Raw genomic sequence first — 8,503 nt, forward strand, 5'->3', positions numbered from 1 at the left:
CTAGCGTGACGCTGCGCGCTGAATCCGCGATCCTCGGTAGCGGATGCGGGAGCCTCGGCGCCCTTGAAAAGCACCTTCCAGGCATCTTCGTGCGTCGTGTCGAAGAGCCTGCTCAGAGTTCGGTGCTGCGCCGGGTTGAACTCCCATAGATTGAAGGCCTGTTGTTGACACGGGAGGATCCGGCGGATGAGCATAACCTGGACTACGTTGACAAGCTTGAGATGCTTGTTCACCAGGGTTTGGATGCATGTTTGCAGTCCAGTCACCTCCCCTTTGCTGCCCCATGACAGGCTCGTCTCTTTCCAGGACGTGAGCCGCGTTGGGGGTCCGGACCAGAACTCGGGGGCTGCGACCCACTCAGGGTCGCGCGGCTCGATGATGTAAAACCACCCCGATTGCCACCCCTTCAGGGTCTCCACAAAGGAGCCCTCGAGTCATAATACGTTGGGCATCTTGCCCACCATGGCGCCTCCGCACTCCGCCTAGTTGCCGCGCACCACCTTCAGCTTGACATTGAAAGTCTTAAGCCATAGGCCGAAATGGGGGCGGATGCGGAGCAAAGCCTCGCACACGACGATAAACGTCGACATATTGAGGATGAAGTTCGGGGCCAGATCATGGAAATCCAGGCCGTAGTAGAACATGAGTCCCCGAACGAATGGGTGGATAGGAAAGCAAAGTCCGCGGAGGAAGTGGGGAAGGAACACTACCCTCTCATGGGGCCTTGGGGTGGGGAGGAGCTGCCCCTCTTCGGGAAGCCGGTACGTGATGTCGTTAGACAAGTATCCGGCCTTCCTCAGTTTTTTGATGTGTCCCTCCGTGACGGAGGAGACCATCCACTTGCCTCCCGCTCCGGACATGGCTGGAGAAGGTTGAGGCGGGGAGTGCGGACTAGGGCGCTAGAGCTTGAGTGCGCGAAAATGGATAGGCGAAGGAGGAAGAAGGCGTAGGTGAAAAGGTGGATCCTTATCCCCTTATATGGGTGGACGCAACTACGTGTCCCCACCAACCTGGTAAAACTCGCTTATCTCCAAGCGCCTTAATCAATGGCGCAGTTGGGTTACCCATGCCCGTATTGATGAGAATCCCGGAATAAGGGGATACGATCTCTGCTTTAATAAGACGTGCCAAGGAAACCGCCTCGCATGACACGGTGAGGTGGGATAATAAAACGATTCGAATAAAGGCTTGGCCGTGGTGTTGTCATGCTACAGAATACGTCAGCAGATTAGATTGGTGTGAACATTATTCTCTCTATGGCAATATGTGGAAATTTATTTTGCAGAGCCGGACACTATTCTTTGTGTTCAAAATCTTCTATGAAGTACTTGGAGGAGGAACCCTCCTTGCAATGCCAAAGAAAATCTACGCGCCGGACTCGTCGTCATTGAAGCCTGGTTCAGGGGCTACTGAGGGAGTCCTGGATTAGGGGGTGTCCGGATGGCCGGACTATACCTTCAGCCGGACTCCTAGACTATGAAGATACAAGATTGAAGCCTTCGTCCCGTGTCCGGGGGGGACTTTCCTTGGCGTTGAAGGCAAGCTTGGCGATACGGATATGTAGATCTCCTACCATTGTAACCGACTTTGTGTAACCCTAACCCTCTCCGGTGTCTATATAAACTGGAGGGTTTTAGTCCGTAGGACAACATACAGAACAACAATCATACCATAGGCTAGCTTCTAGGGTTTAGCCTCTCCGATCTCGTGGTAGATCTACTCTTGTACTACCCATATCATCAATATTAATCAAGCAGGACGTAGGGTTTTACCTCCATCAAGAGGGCCCGAACCTGGGTAAAACTTTGTGTCCCTTGCCTCCTGTTACCATCCGGCCTAGACGCAAAGTTCAGGACCCCCTACCCGAGATCCGCCGGTTTTGACACCGACAGTGATCATGACAATGCTTTGGAGATGGAGATCAAAGGCACAATATGATGATGGCCATATCATATCACTTATATTGATTGCATGTGATGTTTTTAATTGACGGTAGCATTATAAGATGATCTCTCACTAAAATTTCAAGGTACAAGTGTTCTCCCTGAGTATGCACCATTGCAAAAGATCGTCGTGCCAAGACACCACGTGATGATCGGGTGTGATAAGCTCAACGTTCTTATACAACGGGTGCAAGCCAGTTTTGCACACGCAAAATACTCAGGTTAAACTTGACGAGCCTAGCATATGCATATATGGCCTCGGAACACTGAGACCGAAAGGTCGAGCGTGAATCATATAGTAGATATGATCAACATAGTGATGTTCACCATTGAAAACTACTCCATTTCACATGATGATCAGTTATGGTTTAGTTGATTTGGATCACATAATCACTTAGATAATTAGAGGGATATCTATCTAAGTGGGAGTTCTTAAGTAATATGATTAATTGAACTTAAATTTATCATGAACTTAGTACCTGGTAGTATTTTTGCTTGTCTATGTTGTTGTAGATAGATGGCCCGTGCTGTTGTTCCGTTAAATTTTAGTGTGTTCCTTGAGAAAGCAAAGTTGAAAGATGATGGTAGCAATTACACGGATTGGGTCCGTAACTTGAGGATTATCCTCATTGCTGCATGAAAGAATTACGTCCTGGAAGCACCGCTGGGTGCCAGGCCTGCTGCAGATGCTGCTGATGACGTTAAGAACGTCTAGCAGAGCAAAGCTGATGACTACTCGATAGTTCAGTGTGCCATACTTTACGGCTTAGAACCGGGACTTCAACGACGTTTTGAACGTCATGGAGCATATGAGATGTTCCAGGAGTTGAAGTTAATATTTCAAGAAAATGCCCGGATTGAGAGATATGAAGTCTCCAATAAGTTCTACAGCTGCAAGATGGAGGAGAATAGTTATGTCAGTGAACATATACTCAGAATGTCTGGGTACCATAACCACTTGACTCAACTAGGAGTTAATCTTCCTATTGATAGTGTCATTGACAGAGTTCTTCAATCACTACCACCAAGCTACAAGAGCTTCGTGATGAACTATAATATGCAAGGGATGGATCAGACAATTCCCGAGCTCTTCGCAATGCTAAAGGCTGCAGAAGTAGAAATCAAGAAGGAGCATCAAGTGTTGATGGTCAACAAGACCACCAGTTTCAAGAAAAAGGGTAAAGGAAAGAAGAAGAAGGGGAACTTCAAAAAGAATGTCAAACAAGTTGCTGCTCAGGAGAAGAAACCCAAGTCTGGACCTAAGCCTGAGACTGAGTGCTTCTACTGCAAACAGACTGGTCACTGGAAGTGGAACTGCCCCAAGTATTTGGCGGATAAGAAGGATGGCAAGGTGAACAAAGGTATATGTGATATACATGTTATTGATGTGTACCTTACTAGAGCTCGCAGTAGCACCTGGGTATTTGATACTGGTTCTGTTGCTAATATTTGCAACTCGAAACAGGGACTACCGATTGAGCGAAGATTGGTTAAGGACGAGGTGACGATGCGCGTGGGAAATGTTTCCAAAGTCGATGTGATCGTCGTCGGTACGCTACCTCTACATCTACCTTCGGGATTAATTTTAGACCTGAATAATTGTTATTTGGTGCCAGCATTAAGCATGAACATTATATCTAGATCTTGTTTGATGCGAGACGGTTATTCATTTAAATCTGAGAATAATGGTTGTTCTATTTATGTGAGTAATATCTTTTATGGTCATGCACCCTTGAAGAGTGGTCTATTTGTGTTAAATCTCGATAGTAGCAATACACATATTCATAATGTTGAAGCCAAAAGATGCAGAGTTGATAATGATAGTGAAACTTATTTGTGGCACTGCTATTTAGGTCATATTGGTGTAAAGCGCATGAAGAAACTCCATACAGATGGACTTCTGGAATCACTTGATTATGAATCACTTGGTACTTGCGAACCATGCCTCATGGGCAAGATGACTAAAACGTTGTTCTCCGGAACAATGGAGCGAGCAACAGATTTATTGGAAATCATACATACTGATGTATGTGGTCCAATGAATATCGAGGCTCGCGGAGGGTATCGTTATTTTCTCACCTTCACAGATGATTTGAGCAGATATGGGTATATCTACTTAATGAAACATAAGTCTAAAACATTTGAAAAGTTCAAAGAATTTCATGGTGAAGTGGAAAATCATCGTAACAAGAAAATAAAGTTTCTACGATCTGATCGTGGAGGAGAATATTTGAGTTACAAGTTTGGTCTACATTTGAAACAATGCGGAATAGTTTTGCAACTCACGCCACCTGAAACACCACAGCGTAATGGTGTGTCCGAACGTCGTAAACGCACTTTTTTAGATATGGTGCGATCTATGATGTCTCTTACTGATTTATCGCTATCGTTTTGGGGTTATGCTTTAGAGATGGTTGCATTCACGTTAAATAGGGCACCATCGAAATCCGTTGAGACGACGCCTTATGAACTATGGTTTGGCAAGAAACCAAAGTTGTCGTTTCTTAAAGTTTGGGGCTGCGATGGTTATGTGAAAAAGCTTCAACCTGATAAGCTCGAACCCAAATCGGAGAAATGTGTCTTCATAGGATACCCAAAAGAAACTATTGGGTACACCTTCTATCATAGATCCAAAGGCAGGACATTTGTTGCTAAGAATGGATCCTTTCTAGAGAAGGAGTTTCTCTCGAAGAAGTGAGTAGGAGGAAAGTAGAACTTGATGAGGTAACTATACCTGCTCCCTTATTGGAAAGTAGTTCATCACAGAAACCCGTTCCTGTGACACCTACACCAATTAGCGATGAAGCTAATGATGATGATCATGAAACTTCATATCAAGTTACTGTCTACAAGAGTAAGATCTACACCAGAGTGGTACCAATCATGTTCTGGAAGTCATGTTACTTGACCATGATCAACCTACGAACTATGAAGAAGTGATTGTGAGCCCAGATTTCGCAAAATGGCTTGAGACCATGAAATCTGAGATGGGATCCATGTACGAGAACAAAGTGTGGACTTTGGTTGACTTGCCCAATGATCGGCAAGCCATCAAGAATAAATGGATCTTCAAGAAGAAGACTGACGCTGACGGTAATGTTACTGTCTACAAAGCTCGACTTGTTGCGAAAGGTTTTCGACAAGTTCAAGGGGTTGACTACGATGAGACTTTCTCACCCATAGCGATGCTTAAGTCTGTTTGAATCATGTTAGCAATTGCCGCATTTTATGATTATGAAATTTGGCAAATGGATGTCAAAACTTCATTCATGAATGGTTTTCTGAAAGAAGAGTTGTATATGATGCAACCTGAAGGTTTTGTCGATCCAAAGGGTGCGAACAAGTGTGCAAGCTCCATCAATCCATTTATGGACTGGCGCAAGCCTCTCGGAGTTGGAATAAATGTTTTGATAGTGTGATCAAAGCATATGGTTTTATACAGACTTTGGGAGAAGCCTGTATTTACAAGAAAGTGAGTGGGAGCTCTGTAGCATTTCTAATATTATATGTGGATGGCATATTATTGATTGGAAATGATATAGAATTTCTGGATAGCATCAAAGGATACTTTAATAAGAGTTTTCAATGAAAGACCTCGGAGAAGTTGCTTATATATTGGGCATCAAGATCTATAGAGATAGATCAAGACGCTTAATTGGACTTTCACAAAGCACATACCTTGATAAAGTTTTGAAGAAGTTTAAAATGGATCAAGCAAAGAAAGGGTTCTTGCCTGTGTTACAAGGTGTGAAGTTGAGTAAGACTCAATGCCCGACCACTGCAGAAGATAGAGAGAAAATGAGAAGTGTTCCCTATGCTTCAGACATAGGCTCTATAATGTATGCAATGTTGTGTACCAGACCTGATGTGTGCCTTGCTATTAGTTTAGCAGGAAGGTACCAAAGTGATCCAGGAGTGGATCACTGGACAATGTTCAAGAACATCCTGAAATACCTGAAAAGGACTAAGGATTTGTTTCTCGTTTATGGAGGTGGCAAAGAGCTCGTCGTAAATGGTTACGTTGATGCAAGATTTGACACTAATCCGGAAGATTCTAAATCGCAAACCGGATACGTATTTATATTGAACGGTGGGGCTGTTAGTTGGAGCAGTTGTAAACAAAGCGTCATGACGGGATCTATGAGTGAAGCGGAGTACATAGCTACTTCGGAAGCAGCAAATGAAGGAGTCTGGATGAAGGAGTTCATTCCGATATAGGTGTCATACCTAGTGCATCGGGTCAATGAAAATCTTTTGTGACAATACTGGTGCAATTGCCTTGGCAAAGGAATCCAGATTTCACAAAAGAACCAAGCACATCAAGAGATGCTTCAATTCCATCTGGGATTAAGTCCATGTGGGAGACATAGAGATTTGCAAGATACATACGGATCTGAATGTTGTAGACCCGTTGACTAAGCCTCTTCCACGAGAAAAACATGATCAGCACCAAGACTCCATGGGTGTTAGAATCATTACTATGTAATCTAGATTATTGACTCTAGTGCAAGTGGGAGACTGAAGGAAATATGCCCTAGAGGCAATAATAAAGTTATTATTTGTTTCCTCATATCATGATGAATGTTTATTATTCATGCTAGAATTGTATTAACCGGAAACATAATACATGTCTGAATACATAGACAAACATAGTGTCACTAGTATGCCTCTACTTGACTAGCTCAGTGATCAAAGATGGTTGAGTTTCCTAGCCATAGCCATGAGTTGTCATTTGATTAACGGGATCACATCATTAGGAGAATGATGTGATTGACATGACCCATTCCGTTAGCTTAGCACTTGATCGTTTAGTTTATTGCTATTGCTTTCTTCATAACTTATACATATTCCTATGACTATGAGATTATGCAACTCCCGATTACCGGAAGAACACTTTGTGTGCTACCAAACATCACAACGTAACTGGGTGATTATAAAGGTGCCATACAGGTGTCTCCGATGGTGTTCGTTGAGTTGGCATAGATCGAGAATAGGATTGTCACTCTGATTGTCGGAGAGGTATCTCTAGGCCCTCTCGGTAATGCACATCACTATAAGCCTTGCAAGCAATGTGACTAATGAGTTAGTTACGGGATGATGCATTATGGAACTAGTAAAGAGACTTGCCGGTAACGAGATTGAACTAGGTATTGAGATACCGACGATCAAATCTCGGGCAAGTAACATACCGATGACAAAGGGAACACCGTATGTTGTTATGCGGTTTGACTGATAAAGATCTTCGTAGAATATGTAGGAACCAATATGAGCATCCAGGTTTCGCTATTGGTTACTGACCGGAGACGTGTCTCAGTCATGTCTACATAGTTCTCAAACCCATAGGGTCCGCACGCTTAAAGTTCTGTGACGATCGGTATTATGAGTTTTTTTGTTTTGATGTACTGAAGGTAGTTCGGAGTCTCAGATATGATCACGGACATGACGAGGAGTCTCAAAATGGTCAAGACGTAAAGATCGATATATTGGACAACTATGTTCGGACACCGGAAGTGTTTCGGGAGGTTTCGGACATATACCGGAGTACTTGGGGGTTACCGGAACCCCTCTGGGAGTATATTGGGCCTAATGGGCCTTAGTGGGAAAAGAGGAGGGGCGGCCAGGGCAGCCGCGCGCCCCCTCCCCCTCTAGTCCGAATTGGACAAGGAGGGGGGCGGCGCCCCCTTTCCTTCTCTTCTTCTCTCCCTTCCTCTCCTACTCCTACTCCTACTTGGAAGGGGGGAGTCCTACTCCCGGTGGGAGTAGGACTCCTCATGGGGCGCGCCATAGGAGGCCGGCCCCCTCCCCCTCCTCCACTCCTTTATATACGGGGAGGAGGCACCCCTTGGAGGCACAACAATTGATCATTGATCTTTTAGCCGTGTGCGGTGCCCCCTCCACCATAATCCACCTCGGTCATATCGTAGCGGTGCTTAGGCGAAGCACTGCGTCGGTAGCTTCATCAACACCGTCACCACGCCGTCATGCTGACGAAGCTCTTCCCGAAAGCTCTACTGGATCGTGAGTTCGCGGGATGTCACCAAGCTGAACGTGTGTTGAACGCGGAGGTGACGTACGTTCGGTACTGAGGATCGGTCGACCGTGAAGACGTACGACTACATCAACCGCGTTGTCATAACGCTTCTGCTTACGGTCTACGAGGGTACGTAGACGACACTCTCCCCTCTCGTTGTTGTGCATCACCATGATCTTGCATGTGCGTAGGAATTTTTTTGAAATTACTACGTTCCCCAACAACATGTACCTTGTCAATGTCTACAAACACAAAAGAGGAGGGTGCCCTCTTACCCACGAGTCGATGATTCAATTTGATTCGATAGGAAAAAAAACATGATACAATCTCATATATCAGTCCCTGAATATAGTTTTGGTGGTGTAAGAATATTTTATTTCAAAATTTGTGTGGATATAAAATGTGGGAAATCGACCTTCCTTTTGTCATGGAATGTAGAGTAGGAAGTGTTTTGTTTATGAACCAGACACAGAATCCTAAAGCTTATGTCTTTGAATATGAGTTTTATATGCTAACATTAGGCTCTAAT

The sequence above is a fragment of the Triticum dicoccoides genome, chromosome 4A (assembly GCF_002162155.2).
Source record: "Triticum dicoccoides isolate Atlit2015 ecotype Zavitan chromosome 4A, WEW_v2.0, whole genome shotgun sequence".
NCBI lineage: Eukaryota > Viridiplantae > Streptophyta > Magnoliopsida > Poales > Poaceae > Triticum > Triticum dicoccoides.